This window comes from Mastomys coucha, unplaced genomic scaffold (assembly GCF_008632895.1).
Source record: "Mastomys coucha isolate ucsf_1 unplaced genomic scaffold, UCSF_Mcou_1 pScaffold12, whole genome shotgun sequence".
Lineage (NCBI taxonomy): Eukaryota > Metazoa > Chordata > Mammalia > Rodentia > Muridae > Mastomys > Mastomys coucha.
In genome coordinates this window covers 72,498,130-72,514,201 of record NW_022196894.1, presented here as the reverse complement: position 1 = coordinate 72,514,201, position 16,072 = coordinate 72,498,130, and the positions used below count along the sequence as shown (strand labels likewise).

At 35.6% G+C, this 16,072-nt stretch overlaps 1 long non-coding RNA gene across 1 annotated transcript in view; it reads right to left on the bottom strand.

The window, feature by feature from the left end:
- Positions 1 to 4,155: 4,155 nt before the first annotated feature.
- LOC116086061 overlaps positions 4,156 to 16,072 on the bottom strand; it is a 73,295-nt gene continuing 61,378 nt past the window's right edge. The window contains exon 6 of the long non-coding RNA XR_004116802.1: positions 4,156 to 4,325. This is a non-coding gene — a long non-coding RNA (uncharacterized LOC116086061). The remainder of the gene's footprint in view (positions 4,326 to 16,072) is intronic.

The following is a 16,072-nucleotide window of genomic DNA, read 5'->3' as shown; positions in this document are numbered from 1 at the left end:
TCCTTAATATTAAACATAGGACCGGGGCTATCATGAGTACAGTTCTGGTTGGTTTGTTGTAGAGATCATTGTGCTACCCTCAGGTATATCTCTAGGTTTCTCCTACACATATCAGCATCAATAAAATGTTGTATTTTCATTGTTGGTATTGAGTTTTTCAATATTGACTTAGTTTATGAATTATCCATCCATTTTTCTGATTTTAGAATCGATTGACAGACAGATTAAGAAACCTGGTCAGGATTAATTGCATAGTTTACATAAGGTGTTGATTCAAAGCAGCAATGAAAACCTGAGTTCTGAATGAATTAGAGTGACTTCTGGACTGAAGAGTATACCACAATCATAGACCACACTGTATGGAGGAAAATGATATTTCCCTGAGGAACAGATAAGACGATGTCAAGATAGACATCTCCTTAGGAGGAGAAAGGGGAAGATGTTTCTCAGAGGTCCTTTCTGTATTACTATATAATATCAATAGCTTGCTCCGGCAAAGAAGGAAATCATATGTCATAACCCTGACTTAAAACTTATCATCAAAATAACTGCATGCCTATTAATGTTCTGAAAACATACACCACAGGTTCCTCTCTACACAGATGTTCAGTTATTACTTTGTGACTCTTTGTTCTTTCCCCTACCCCAATTTAACACATTTTAAGACTATGAGTTATAATTGGTTAGCAAATGGAGTAGTTTTTTTGTAAGAGACAAGCTCTTTTAAATTAATCGCAAATGGAAAATCTGGAGGATTACATACAAAATCTAGCCTTGCATGGCTTATATATATATAGTTGGCCAGCGGTACTGCCAGTTAAAGTCAGGTCATGTGACTGTTTATTCTTTGAAACAAAACCAACTACAGAAATATAAAAAAAAAAGTTAGTTTACTATTTGAAATAGTAAATAGTTTTGTCATTAATTTAAAATAAGATACCACCACATGCGTATAGGACCAAACACATTCTGATTACCCTGAACATTAATTAAAACATTGTCTATATATACACATGTATCTTCCGTATGTGTTCCATATTTGCCATTACATCCATAACTGTTGAATATCTGCTGAGAATTGAATAACAAGTATTTTCTTTCCCACACTTTCCATTTTATTTCTACCTCAATTGGCCTGCTGAAAGATTCTGAGTCATGAATTATTGACCTTCTTTTAAGCCACACAAATTTCCTGTCTTTCATAGCTTTAAAAAGTATCTAAATATGAGAAATATTCTCAAATCATAAGTTTTATTAGGAATGGCAATATCAGTTTATTCCAATCTATGACATTTAGTGCAGACACAATCGCTCCCTGGTTTTAAAAGGAAATATTAGGACCAGAATAGCAGTAATGACTTTTATTGTGGTTTTCAATTTGTGGGGGAGCAAAAGGAACAGAAATGGAGAAAATCTGACCACTTATTCAATGTCCTCTGTTTTATTTTTTGTTTTTTATCTGCTTCCACAAAAGGAAATTCCTGAGACAAACTAAAAGCAGTGTAGATGTGAAGGTGTCTCACCTTCCTGGGGTGTAAAGTCACTCTCTATGTGTCGTTATTATGAAACAAAGTAGATTACACAACTGCAGGAAGATAACATTGAACTCCCTGTGTTGCAAACACTACTGCATCTTAAAACAGAGTAGCATTCAACCCACATACTTTCAGGAGAAGGGCACAATACAACAGGTAGGTGCCGCTCTGATCTGGGAGGAGGAAACTGTCAAGGGTTCATTTGATTTGCAGTAGTAAAAGTTATCACTTCTATCCCAGAGATGAAAAAAAAAAAAAGAAGAAAGAAAAAGAAAAAAAAACGTAGTCACTTAAACTCCAGTGAATGTGATTGACCGGGGGCCACAGAGCTGTAAATCAGTTATGAACTCGGGTGGTTTGACTATCCAGGCAGTGTGTATAATGGCAGCAGCTCAGTGGCCTGAGAGTAGTAAAGAGACAAACTTCATCTAGTGCGGAATACATTTACCAGGTCATTCAGATATTGTTAAAAACAACCCGAGAAGCTTCAGCTGCAGGGACTCTTCCCTTTGTCTCTGTTCCCACTCCACTGAAGCATTTGATTCCTTCAGAAGAGTTCATTTTAAGCCTTCCTGTCTATGGCTTCCATGTTGTGAAAAGAATTCTCCTATATTTACTCAGAATTTTAATGTTGCATTTGCACAGCTGTCTTATTTCATCCATGCAAGTTGCGAGCTCTCTTGATAAACTTTTGTGAAGATCATTATTGAGGTGAAGAAATTAAACCCTAGCTGATTGTTTCACCGCTACATGGCTGAAATGCAGAAGCCATATCGACCTTTCAACACCTGATCATGCGTAATGTGTTAAAAATGTTTTCTTTAAGGGTGGAGAGATCATTCAATACTTAAAGATACTTGTATGAGCATGCTGATCTTCTCTGGCGCTTACCTGAAAGTCCTGGATACACAGGAGGGTTGTCTAAGAAAGCTGGGAACAGGAAGGTCACTGGGGCTTTTAGGCTACCAGCTTAGCTTCAGCTTCCCTGAGAGAGAGAGATCCTGTCTCGAAGGCATTAGGAGGAATATAATGCAGCATAATAGCCAGTGCCCTTCTCCATGTCTGCAAGCATAAATGGGCATAACACACACACACACACACACACACACACACACACACACACACACGACGCTGTCTTTTAAATTTTCATTTCTCTTGGTTTTCACTGAATACATTAGACTTAAAACTAATAAATTTACTCATATTGAACCATTTCTGGGTTTGTAAATCCTTTTTAAATATACTGAGATTAGGAACGGTTGTTATTCTTCATACAAAAAGTATTTGCAGTGTTAAAAAATGTACGGATTTTACCTAAAAGCCCAAGCTAAAAATATTAAATGTTTAGCATCTTTGTTATATCACGGAGAAGAATCTACTTTATTCATTAGCTCCTCTCACTACATACATATGTACTGCTGACTATTTAATTTATTTCTTCCTGGCAACTTCTTAGCAGTCTACTGCCATCTGTTGGCTCCTTTTGGAACTGTGTAGTAGTCACTAAGAATTTATTTTTTGTGAGTTTATAATCTAATGTTGAGATTTTTAGAGTTTTAACATATAAATATTGAAAATATTAGTGATAGATAATTCTAGCCCCTCCTATTCTTCACACTTTGTAGTTTTAAGCCACAGGAAGATTGGAAGTCACATATTACTAATGGTATACACTCACTGTGATTCTGGCTAGTCACATTTGTTCATTTCATTTATTTTTGGACTCAAGCGTTACTTATGTAACATTGTGGTCAAAATTTTTGTTCAGATTCTATTGAAAAAGCTATAGTCACTTTCTCTACAGAAATCAGGTGACAATATTTCAAATAGGAGAAATATTCAACAAACCTTTATGGCTAATCAAGTAAAAGTAATAAGTAGAAATAATTATACTTGTACATATAATATAAACTACAATATTATTTTAATTTAATATTTGTAACTCTATGTGTATTTGCAAGTAGCTCTGTACATGTGAGGCCAATGCTTGCCGAAGTCAGGGGAGTGGAATCCCATGATGCTGGATTTTCAGAACGTTGTGATCCACCTGATGTGTGTGCTGGCAACCCAAATCAGGTCCTTGGAAGAGCACAGAGCACTCTTGACAAGTAAACTTCTCTCCACTCCTCTCAACTTGTGGGTTTTAAAGTATAAGTCACTCACTGGATACAAGGTCTTATGTGCATCCAGGGAAATCCATCAACCTAAAACCTAGCATGCATAGTTAATAAGTTTTAATATAAGACTACAAGGTCTCTAGTGTTATTTGCAGATAAATAATTTGGAACTTTATTTCACTTGTACTGAATAGTATAGTGTTAATTGATACTACACTTGTATGTTATAATTTTAAAGAACTTAATATTTAAAGGATTTAAATTTCATGATGAATAACAAACCTGGCAACAATTTTCTCCAGAATCATTAGAAATATTGACACTGTTGTTTAGGGTAGTGAGGGTACTGTTGTATGACATTCGTGACAGAGGGGTGCCACACAACTGGTCATCAAATCATGTTTATAATAGAACCTTAATAAACAACCTCATGGAAAAGTGCTTCCTGAATGGACCATAGGATTGTCTTCCCAGGTGATGAGTATGAAGTAACTCACACAAGGATCTCTCTCTCTTCAGAAGGCTTGGAGCCTATCTCTTTCTCATTAATCTGATCTGTGATCATTTGCTAAAAATGTGGTGGCTGTGCCTCTCTTGTTCTCTGTGCTTCTAGCACTGTACCATGGCTCCCCATGTTTAACTGATCTTCAAACTTCCAAGGTTCTCTTGGGAACTGTGAAAATAAAAATGAAAGGAATGGGGTCATACAGAAAGCTTCTCATTGGCTAAAATTTTCCTGAGGTCTTTGTCCAAATATAGTTTAAGGCTCAAGAGTTTGAGGACTTCTCACTTGACAGACATAAAACTCATCATGCAGTTTCCCCAGCTAGGCCATGTTCACTAGCAACTCAAAGCTAGAGTCAGAATCCATTCACTCCCAGGTTTTATGTTCCCCTCATCTTAAAACAAAAGCAAACCTCTCAAAACCATAAAATTCATATTTTGCTGGCAGCTAATGGTTTGTAATAAGTTTATATTATCTTACCAATTTATATTTAGTATTAAACTTGTTAATAGACTCAAATATTACATTACCTTTTTTGGACACAGAGTCTTTAAGGTATCTTTAGGTACAAGAATAACAGCATACTATATTAGTGCAGACCTTTATCCAGTCAATCTCCATCATGTGTTGGCTGTATGCTCAACAAAGGTTCTTATCCTACAAAACTGCTCCTTACTGTGCTGGGGAGCTGTGCACACTTACAGATGTGAGTCTTAGTGTGAGCTCCTCAGAGGAGATTACTGACGGTCTTATGGGCTGATCAAAGTCTATTGAGAACAACTTTTCTACTTTCTTTTTCTTTTTTTTTTTTTGTGCACATATACAATTTGCACAAAATTTTAGGCACATATACAATGTGTTTGAGTTATAAGATTTCCCATTCCTCACCATAGTTTCCTCTGAACTTTGCCCTTTGTCATTATCCACTGAGTTCAATCAGTGTGTCATCTGTGTCCATGCTATGGGGCTATCCACTACATTATGAGCATCCTAACGAGGACCACTTGTTTGAAGAGTATTGATAGAATGTGCTTGATCTGTTTTGACTTTGGAACAGGGACAGGATCAGACATGATTATCACTTGGATAACAGTATGAATTTTCATAAACCAAGGTGTAGCTTTTCACTTAGGAAGCCCTCAATAGAGTCCAAATAGATAGTACTCTTGAGCTTTTAGCGTTTCAAAACTTTTCTTAATAAGCACCCACTTCCAGGTATTTAATTCTTGGAAAGCAGGGTAACAACAAAAATAAGTCCGTATAACTAGTATCACTATAAAGAGAAATGGCAGAGGGCAGGTGGTCATTAGACTGGAAGGGACACAGTATGACTCAGCTCTATAACAAAAGGAGTTTAGGGGGATCTAGATGCAAGGCAGAGGATGTCAAACATAGTGATCTCTGCATGGGGCTAGGAAAGCCAGGGGTAGATGCAGCCCAGACTCTCATCATAGCCATGACCTTGTCAGTACACTGATGTTGGATTGCTAGCCTTTGAAAACACACAGAAAAAAATTTCTATTGCTTCATTGTAGGTGTACTGTAGAATTAGGGAATGTACTGGCATCTCCTACTCATGAAGGTTCTTACCCATGTTCTATCCAGTCTTAGAATTTCCATCTATTTCTGTCTATTATAGTGTCATGTTGTTGACCAGAATATTCATATGCAGAACAGGAGAGGCCTCATTTGGAAACATACAGCATTTTTTTTCAATGTATAAATCATTTGAGTCATCCTTTCTCACTATGACTCAAAAGACATCTGTCCTGAAAAGACACTTCTTCATTCATCTCCACATTGTGATTATATTTCCTTTTGCCTCCTGTAGACACAGATGTGTATTCCCATGAGAATTCCAACTAGAATGTAAACTGCCTAGCTGTTCAAGGACAGTTCCTCTCTGTCTTCTATCCTCCTCCTCCCTGCCCTCCCCTTCCTTTTCTTCTCCCTCTTTCCTATCTCTCTAACCTCCTCCCTCTTTCTCATTCTCTCTGCAATTGGATCAATTAAAACATGATCCACCATCAAAAGAAGGGCCTTACTGAATATCAAATGCTCTAATCAGTCTGAAAACTGCATACTCCACAGGGCCTTGGGAATAAACATCCACAGCACATTGAAACTGTCTTGAGGAGCTGGGATCTCATAATGCACCCCACAGGCAATTCAGTTTTAGCTGTGCATTGTTGTCTCTCTTTCTTTTTTCTCTCTCTGCCCTTCTTTATCCTAGCTCCAGGGACATACTTTAATTTCCTCTTATATTCGGAGTCTTGGAGTCCTGATGTTCTCCCTTCTAAAGACTGGTTGGAAGGGGAAAAAAAAACATCCTGAAATATCCTTTTATCTTAAATCTATGACGTGATTAATTTTGGTTCTTTCAGAAGTTTGGTAGAGTATGTTATAAGGGGCAGGCAACATGTGAGAATTTCAGAATATGTATGATTATCATATTGAAATGCAAATATCAATTCGTTTACTCTCCTCATTATATCTGGTTGAAATTTCAGTATTTTAATATTCCTGGTTATCCCTGAGTTTCAGGCTTATTGATCTGTTTTCTTCTCCAGTGAATAATTTTCTACCTCGACATTATTTTGCCTATAGATAGCATGCTGTTGAAATACAGGGATACTATTAATTTGAAGGTTAAGTGTTAAATTCTTTTTACTTTCAGAAAATATCTTTGCTGCAGGAAAATATTTTGCATTTTCAAAGTCTGCTTTTCTTTCAAAAATTTAAATAAGATTATTTTTAGTCCATAACAAACACAATCATTTTCAGATAATTAATATAATAAATATTCATGACTAAAACTTACAATTCACTTCTATATATATTTTTCTAAATTATTGAAATGTTTACATAAAATTGTATTTTTATAGCTGTACATTATGTTTAGTTGGCAAAATTGTTATATGTCATTGAAGACTCTATAAAATGAGATGACTTTTCTAAATGATAACTCTCCAATATAATTTTTCAGAAGATTGATTGACTTAGGCAGTCTTGTTGAATAAACTAATGTGCAGATGGAATGACTGTGTTGATGCAGTTAACTCATGTTAATTCTTAGTAGAATAAGGTCTACAAATAGCCTTGGTACCATATGTTTGCTGGGTTGCCATAGTCATAGACTTAAAAATAACAAAGAGATGAAAAGATAAGAAAAGATAAATTTTATTTACATTGATGTAAAACAGTCTTTATTGTTAAACATTTATGTAATTATTCTTTTAGTACTCAACAGATGGGTATGAGAAAAATGTTATAATAAAGATTAACAGAGCTCCCAAGAAACTACGTTCTAAATATGGGATACATAATCTTCTTTATGACAGAAGTTGTTAGTAAGTTTAATTTGTATAAAAATTTATATTAGGCTTTGGAACATAATTCAAGGAAAATTATTAAGATTATTATGTGAGATTTACTGAAAACTACCTTTGACCTGCCTCCTATAGTACTTTCATTAACGGTCTTTCCGAGAGAACACTGAGATGCGAGTATGTATTTGGACACACTACATAATAGCTCTTTATGTGCATCAAAGTTTCATTTATGACAATCAATGGGAAATTGAAGGATTCAAATGCTAAAAACAACTTTTTGAAGAAATATATTCTGCAAAATTTAAAATACTGTTTATTATTATAGAAATGTAGTTATATAACGAGAGAAAGGTAAAATGGAACCATAAACTAATGAAATAACTGTAGATATCATATGTAAATTCCTATTATTTTGTATGTTGCTCTATGTCGCCTTTCCCCAGACAATGTTTTTATTTTCTGCTAAAACCTTAGAATATATTTAATCTTTTCATACTATTTATTTTGATAATATTCAATTTTTTTAAAAAAAAATCTCTGGTTGCTTGGTATCACATTAATTTATGCCATTTCCACAGTGATAATGAGTGAGACCAACCGATGCTTATGATTGTTTCACATTTGGGAGAATTTTGGGTTACATTTTATACCTGTGTACCTCTATTCCACACTGGTATCCTGATGAGGAGATAACACTGGTCTTCTGGCCCCTATATGGCAAACTATAACTGATCAACCTGCACATCCTTAGACATAAGTGTGCACATACCCTAGACAATGAAGGTCTTCCTGTGAGAAAAGTGAGTAGACAATAGAAAACAATATTCAAAACATGACTTATTTTGTCATTTCAACCTGTCAATAGTGGGTATAAATGTTTATGTGTTAATCAAGTAAGAGAATACCGCTGAAATATAAATATATATATATATTTATATACCTTTTTATTTAATCTTTTTTTACGCTCCAGATTTTTTTCCCTCCTGGTCCTCCCTCCGATTGCTTCACATCGAATACCACTTCACAGTGTCCCTGTCTCCACGAAGATATCCCGTTTACTTCCCACCCCACAAGACCTCTAAACTTCCTTTGACCTCCAGTCTCTTGAGGGTTAGGTGCATCTTCTCTGACTGAACCCAGAGCTGGCAGTCCTCTGCTGTATGTGTGTTGGGGGCCTCATAGCAGCTGGTGTATGCTGCCTGGTTAGTAGTCCAGTGTCTGAGAGATCTCAGGATCCAGGTTAATTGAGACTGCTGGTCCTCCTACAGCGTTGCCCTCAGCTTCTTCCAGCTTTTCCCTAATTCAACAACAGGGGTCAGAAGCTTCTGTCCATTGGTAGGATGGAAATATCTGCATCTGACTCTTTCAGCTGCTTGTTGGGTCTTTCAAAGGGCAGTCATGCTAGGTCCTTTATTGTGAGCATTCCATAGTGTCAGCCCTTTGGGTCTCCCCTTGAGCTGGATCCCACTTTGGGCCTGTAGCTGGGCCTTCTTTTCCTCAGGCTCCTCTCCATTTCCATCCCTGTATTTCTTTCAGACAGGAACAATTGTGGTTCAGAGTTTTGACTGTGGAATGGCAACCCCATCCCTCATATGATGCTGGATCTTTCTGCCTGAAGTGAGCTCTATAAGTTCTCTCTCCTTACTGTCTGGCATTTCCTGAGAGTCTCTTACCTTGCAGGTCTCTGGTACATTCTGGAGTGTACCCCCAACCTATAGAGGTTGCCTGTTTCTCCTCTTTCTGCTGGTCCTCAGGGCTTCAGTCATTTTTCCCCACCCAATACCAGATCATGTTTCCCTCCCCACCCCAACTCCCATTCCCTTTCCTTCCCAGGCCCCTCTCTTGCCCTTGTGATTTTTTTCTTCTTCTACCCACGTAGGACTGAGGGGTCCTCACTTGTGCCTTTCAGATTGTTGACCTTTTTGAGTTCCGTGGACTGTATCTTGGGGAATTTTTTTTTTTTTTTTTGGCTAATATTCATTTATTAGTGAGTACATACCATGCACGTCCTTTTGGCGTCTGAGTTACCTCACTCAGGATGATATTTTCTAGTTTCATTCACTTGCCTACAAAACTCAGGATGTCCTCATTCTCAGTAGCTGAGTAGTATTCCAATGTGAACCACATTTTCTGTATCCATTCTTCTGTCTTGGGGCATCTGAGCTGTTTCCATCTTCTGGCTATCACAAACAAGGCTGCTATGAACACAGTAGAACACGTGCCCCTGTGGCATGGTGGGGTGTCTTTTGGGTATATTCCCAAGAGTGGTATAGCTGGGTCTTCAGGTAGATTTACTTCCAATTTTCTAAGGAACCTCCAGATTGATTTCCAGAGTGGTTATACCAGTTTGCAATCCCACCAGCAATGGAGGAGTGTTCCTCTTTCTCCACATCTTTTCCAACATGTCTTGTCTCCTGAGTTTTGAACTTAGCCATTCTGATTGGTATAAGGTGGAATCTCAGGGTCGTATTGATTTGCATTTCTCTTATCACTAAGCACTTTAAAAGTTATCAAAGTGAAGGATTAATGTTAATAAAATAATATTCATAGTAACAGTGATATTACCATGTATCAATATATGATTTTTAAGTATGTCAGAATATTTATCTGTATGCATGACTTCTTTATGTAAATTATTTTATGTAGTTCATAGTGCCTCCAAATATAAATTTTATTACTATTAGATAAAAACATATTTATTATACAAAGAAACTATCAAAGATTTTGTTTCTTTTTTTAGAAAATGCTTCCATAAGATCAGGCTGTTAGCAAGCCTATAGAACATTTTCTTTTTCTTTTTTAAATTTATTTATTATTATAAATGAGTACACTGTAGCTGTCTTCAGACACACCAGAAGAGTGCGCCAGATTTCACTACGGGTGATTGTGAGCCACCATGTGGTTGCTGGAATTTGAACTCACGACCTTCAGGAGAGCAGTCAGTGGTCATACCCGCTGAGCCATCTCACCAGCCCAAAACTATTAAAGTTTTAAACAATATAACCAAGATCACCCAGTTACTAAGAGATAAAACTAGAATAAAGAGCTGGAAACATCCCTTAGCCAACCCCTCAATAGATTCCATGCTTTTTTTGGTGCAATTTGTGTATTTTTGGTTGGTTATTTTTTCATGTTTTTGTTTCAATATGATTTTTATATTTTGAGGTGATATTTTTGAGAGAGAAAGATCATGAAGTTGCATAGGTAGTAAGGTGGGGAGATTCTGGAAAGAGCTGGGGCAAGAAAATATGATAAAATACATTATATGACTTTTTAAATAAGGGAAGAAGATATTGTGATGTGTGAAGTTCACAAAAAAAGGAAGCTCATTTTTCGTAATTTTACTAAATATCAGCTGCTTTGTTTATGATTATTAAGAGGAAACCTTGTATAATGAAACCTTGGAAAAATGAGTACCTCTATCTGTCAAACTTTACAAAACAATGAGAAGATCATGCAAGGGTACTATGGCAGATACTAAGTATTAAATACAACTTCTCTTGAGCACTTACAGTATGAAATATTTCCTTAAGTGGGTTGTGCTATTACGTGACTAAATCTCACTTTATGATCAGAGAGGTTATAGTTTATGATAGTTCTTGGATTTCATTCAAATGGATTTTAAATGACTTTTTTCTCTTGTGACACATGTTTGTGTGAGGCCAGTACATTAATATCTTACAGCCTTGAAAGAGAATCAATGTGTTGTTGGAGACTACTATTTCTGTGTTGATTTCGAAGTTTGTACTACCCTTTGCATTAAAGACTGTTTATTATCATACTATTAAAAGCATTCATTTTTTAAAAGTTGCTAATTGGATTTTCCCATTCTGTAATGATGAGCACATAGCCAGATCAGACACAGGAAGTGAAAAATCACCTATAGGTTTAGTTAGTACTCCTTAAGAGTAAATTCATAATTCAGATCTGTTTTTAGAATCCCATTTTGAAATATTTCCATGCATAGCAATAAACTCAACTTTAATGTGGAAGCTTTTAGAGTTAAAACTGACAATTTCTCATAGGGCACTGTCAGATATGGAGAGTAAGAAGACTGTCTCTTACTTAAGATTCTCAGAGTGACACAGGAAAAGTGGTAATAGTTTATTTTACTTCAAGGAACCAGCATTGCATTGTATTTTATTTTATTTTATTTTATTTTATTTTATTTACATTTCAAATGTTATCCCCTTTCCCGGTAAGGCCCCTTCAGCTCCTTCATTCCTTCCCCTAACTTCTCCACTGGGGTTTCTTATAATGCAGCCTTTCTTGTATGATTATAAGCAAAAACTAGAGGAAGAAGTTATGACAACTATTTCATTACACTAACAATAATTTATTTAATATATTTCTGCTTAGTTAATGATCATTTCAATTTCTCTTTCAATCTCCTCATCTCTGAAGGCAGATCAAACACATAATAGATAATGGTTTAGACACCAGTGAAGGTCCTCTTATTTCCTAGCTCTGTGAGTTGGGAAACACTCACTTTCAAGTCTATTAATGCTTCAAATTTGAAAGTCTGGTACTTCTTTCAAGATCAAGAAAGTGCTATAGTTCACTTACTATAACCATGACCTCCTCAGTGTATCGTAAAATCTGACGGCATAGACACATTAACTTTTCCAATGTAAAAACCTTCAAAACAGACACCCTCCAAATATTCTCACATCTCCTTATCCAACTAAATATTATTTTTGTATCACTAGTGCCCCCATTATATTTATAATAAACACAATGGTATATATATATATACCATTGCTTTTGTGTTTTTAATTTAATAAACAAATATTGATTGCTGCTTCTACATTCCTCTGGAGAATTAACTGAAATAACAATAACTAAATTAAATATGTCTATCCTGTTATTTTAATCAAGTCAAGAATCATCTTTTGAAATTGTTGCAGTGGCTATGGAACAAGTTAAGTCTCTGCCATTTGCTCAGGGACCTGAACATGAAATTTCTTGGATGTTATATTTCCTAAATACTTCCATATTATTGTATTATATTTAGAATTTTTAGAGATCATGGTCAACCACCCCATCTAAAAGAACAGTGTTGATTAGTTTTAAACAAAATCTAGCTTAGCAGTGTTGCAGGATCAGATCTAGATTTCAGAGGGTGTAGAATAGCCTAGACTTCACACCCAGGAACTCTTGTTCCAATTATAGCTTTGATTTTCTTTTAGTATGTAAACATTGCCCAGGAACTAAACCCTTCTATGTTTCTGTTTTCTTGTGTGATGCCTCAAAATCATCCATACGATTAAGTCAGATGATTCTGTATGAAACAATATGCAAGTGTCAGGTGTGCTAAAGACCAGTAAACATGTTTTCTGTTATTTCTGGCTTTTAATTAATTATTCTTTTTATTGCTCTCCTTGCAGATGGTCTTAATGGAATCCTTAAACAGTCTGATAGAATGAATTACTATGCATAAATATTCTGCTTGCTTTACCATGCCCCTTTTTGTATCGTTCTATTAAGTGATTGCAAGCAAATTAACATCTATGTTTCACTGATACAGATTGTGAGTATTAGAGAGCAAATAGGCAAAGCTAGATCTTTCCATCCCTAAGTTGGTTCTGTTTTCATCACAGACTCTAAGCCATACAGTGAGAAGACTTGCACACCTTTGGCTTTACAGACTTCTCAGCTTTTAACTTTTAATTCCATTGCAAGTGTCACATGCTCACAAATAGTGTGTGAGGATTCATTTAGTTTCCATTCTTTTGATGCCCTGTACATTTGAGTAGCATTTATGATATCTTTAAAATAGTCTTGCAGATGTTATTCTGATGCCAGCCAGAAATTTTCACTAAGTTCTATGAATGTGTGAGCGCACGTGAGCTTAGACACTTTTCACACCTATAATTTAGCTGATTCTTGCCTTGCCTTGAATAACATGTATGCATAGAGAACTTTAAAAACACAGACAGAGAGAGAGCAAAGTTTTAGCTTAAAAAAAGCAAAAAAAAAGTAAAAACCAAAAAAACAACAAAAAATAACTATGTTCAAGAAATTGTCCTAGCTGGTACATTGTTTTTTAAAGCAAGATTCTGCAATTTGTATTACTTCTTACCCCTCAAAAAGAGAGACAACAGAACTAGTTAATGAAATGTTAGGAATCAATGAACTACTTCACAATGTCACATTCAAAATTATCACTAAGTTGCACTCTTTTTCTCTCTCACTTATATGTGTTTCTGTGTGTCAGTGTGACTCTGTCTCTCTGTCTCTCTGTCTCTCTGTCTCTGTCTCTGTCTCTGTCTCTGTCTCTCTCTCTCTCTCTCTCTCTCTGTGTGTGTGTGTGTGTGTGTGTGTGTGTGTGTGTTCAGACAACTGTAACTCAGTCCTTTTTTCCACTATCTGAGACAAGGTCTTTTGATTTTCACATCATACATTAGCCAACCACAGCTTCTAGTTATTCTTCTGTGTCAGCCACTCATCATCTTAGAGAACCGGGTTTATAGACATGTATCACCAATCTGGCTTTATATGCATTTTGAAAATTCTAATTAAGGTCCATATGTTTGCAAGGCAATTGCCTAGCTATTGACCAATCTCTACAGTCCAAATGAATCTTTTAAAATGTCTTGCAACAAACAGAAACTCAGGTTTAGAACATTCACATCTTATAATGTATGGACACACAGGTACAAAGGTAGAGTCGAACACAAAGTATAGTTTTAATGAAAAACTCTATTCCTGAGCACTTCTGCTTGTTCACAGCATCATTTACTTGAGAATAATACCATAGTGATTGTAGTCCATTATGGTTATTTCCACTAAGTTGAATTTGAAAGATCAGTACTGTCCTGTTTTAAGACTGAATTTATCTGAAAGTGCATAACACCTTTTTAAAAAACAGTATTCTGCCCAAACTTAAACAATAATTGTAGAGTAGTTAAAATGTATGCTTTCAAAAATTATAGACTATGTATAGACTATGGAGTTCAACAAATATAACTGTGTACCATTACATAAACCAACCAGTAATAATAAATATTTTGCTTTTAGGTAAGCCTGTCTAAGAGTAAGTAATTATTCTAATATTACTCTACTTTTACATGAAAATATTGTATTCTTTAATAGAGTCTGCTTTTTCTATATGTTACTGGTTTCATAAAAGTTTCCTTTTTTATAATCAGTTGCTTTACTAAGTTTTGTAGCTCGATGTCAAAAAAAACAAAACAAACAAAAGAACAAGAAACAAAAACAAAAACAAAACCCAAGATCTATGTTCCTTGAACTCATGTATTTACAGTCTTGTGAAGAACACTAAAAAAAGTTACATGCAGAGTATAATAAGCATCTTACAAGTGTTATGAATAATCTTATAAACTTCACAGGCCTAGAAAGGAGCAATACACTCTTCACATCTAGGTAAATATTTACTAAAACATGGGTAAGAAAAAATCAGGAAAGAACACATTTTCTTTCCATGAGAATATATTTATATGAAAATGGCCATTAAACTTCATTTTCTACTGAGTCTCCATGGACAAATAAGATGGAAGGGAAGATGGGATGGAAGAAGGAGCAGTAAAGGGGAGAGGAGGAAAAAGGAAAACAGTCTTTGGTGAAAGTAACATGCTGCTTCTGTGTACCTCATCAATGTTTGCAGTGGTCCCCTGTGCTGTGTTCTGTGCCCCTATATAAATAGTGAAACATTCTCAGTACAGAATTATCCTCAGTTTAGGGATTTAAGATAGTATGTGTCAAAATGAGAATTTGTGATTATGACTATTAGTATAGATAACTCTATAGCAGAATAATTCTCTTTGGTTATTTACTCTGGGAGAGTATATAGGGAGATTGTATCTCCTGGGTTCCTTCTCCTCAAAAATTGGATAAATGAAGACATAACAAATATTTGAGACTGGGTCTCATATTACTGAATCTCCTTTGGCCCAGACAGAGAACTGATGCTGTCTAATACTAAAACAAACAATTTAGAATTTATTTAAAGATATTACATATAAATACTGTTTTATTCTGACATGTACATGAGTACTTCCATTATCACCAAGTAGGACTGTTTAACTGAACATATGTGCCAGTCTCTGTGGAAATGCCAGGGCACTTTTAAAACACAAGGACAATGTTGCCATTTTTAGCAGCACTGTTTATAGGGAAAACCGTCGAACTACAGGTGATCTGGAAGAACAGTCTTATCATCTGTTTTACAGCAAGTGCTCTGGAAATTAATGCAATTGCAGGAAGTAGTAACCAAAGAAAAAATGGTCTTGTTACTCACCTTGCACACCTGAACAAAATGAACTCTGTTCATCTGCTCATATAAGACAGCTTGTTTCTGAAATAATAGCTAAATTCTGTGTTTGCACACGTACCCTCTCAAGTTTAGAAGGGGTAAACAAAGCCCATGCCCTATACTTATAATTATTGTTTTCTATCAATTTAACTAGAATTATAATATAGTTTTCAGACTTTCTACCATAACTTAGTAAGGAAAATGTTCTGGCTTTTGGCCAGAACACCTATTTCTAAGCTGAATCCTTAAGTCAACCAAATGGCATGGGCAGAGATGATAGGAGCTGGTTAAGAACCTTTGATGTCTGC